Source organism: Penaeus monodon, chromosome 21 (genome assembly GCF_015228065.2).
Source record: "Penaeus monodon isolate SGIC_2016 chromosome 21, NSTDA_Pmon_1, whole genome shotgun sequence".
Lineage (NCBI taxonomy): Eukaryota > Metazoa > Arthropoda > Malacostraca > Decapoda > Penaeidae > Penaeus > Penaeus monodon.
Genome location: NC_051406.1, coordinates 31,557,967 through 31,559,073, shown reverse-complemented (window position 1 = coordinate 31,559,073; position 1,107 = coordinate 31,557,967). Strand labels below are relative to the sequence as shown.

The 1,107-nt window shown below is 44.3% G+C and overlaps 1 pseudogene; it reads left to right on the top strand.

The window, feature by feature from the left end:
• Nucleotides 1–411: 411 nt before the first annotated feature.
• The window catches only part of LOC119586426, a 3,983-nt pseudogene continuing 3,287 nt past the window's right edge, over nucleotides 412–1,107 (top strand).

Genomic DNA, 1,107 nt, shown 5'->3' with positions numbered 1-1,107 from the left:
GCTTCATGTTCTAAATTATGTGTCAGCATTTTTCCTGAACCTTCAGGTTCAGGTTCTCTCTTTTGTTAAAGGCAGGTTTAAGTGTATATTTTCTCGGCCACCAAGAAGCCATTACCCACCCAAACCCATTTTTCTGTCGGTCAGCCATTTAACAGTTATCTAAAAGAATATTTTAGTAGTTGTCGAGGAGAACGCGCGTGCGATGTCAAAAAGCTATAGATGGTTGTGCGAATTGTGCGAATTGTGCACAGTCCTTTCACTAATTATAGAAACTTCATTGCTTCATATTCCAAAGTTACAAAATCCATCAGAATTCATACTAATCCGTATCCTGAGCCCTTATACTGCATTTACCATATCTCCTATTACAAACGGAACATAATGAAAGGCAAATCTGACCTTTAAACCTTCTCAAAACATTGGAAAATAGCATAAATGTAAATGCTTCGAAGCTGAAAGTCTTGGGTCAAAAGACTCGCTCGCTCTCAGTCGCCGCTCGGACGCCGGAGAGACAGGAGCTCGAGAGCAGAAACATGTCGGCCATTCCCAGACTCCTGCAGACTCTCAGGGTAAGGAGATGTATTTTTGTGCGTGCGAGGGAGTTAGGTGTATTGTTTTGAGTATTTCCCTTATATTGTGGGAAGTTGAAGTCTAAGAACCTCAATATAGATGATTTTCCTTCTAGATTGTTCGCTTTTGAATGTAAGGAGATATTTTAGGGTTTGCGTTATTTTAGCAACGCTTTAGAGCATCGGATGCAAGGGTTTTGCTCTGATTGTTTGTGTAAGTAGAGCACAGTAACTTTAGAAGCGTTGCTTTTTGACTTATTGTGAAAAGGGATTGAGTCTTAATTTTGGAATGAAAGTTTTGGGAAATTCAAAGGCCACAAGTAAAGGCAGGGAAACGCCGCTCCAGTAAAGGCAGGGAAACGCCGCTCCAGTAAAGGCAGGGAAACGCCGCTCCAGTAAAGGCAGGGAAACGCCGCTCCAGTAAAGGCAGGGAAACGCCGCTCCAGTAAAGGCAGGGAAACGCCGCTCCAGTAAAGGCAGGGAAACGCCGCTCGAGTAAAGGCAGGGAAACGCTGCTCGCGCGTGCAGGAGGGGGGGG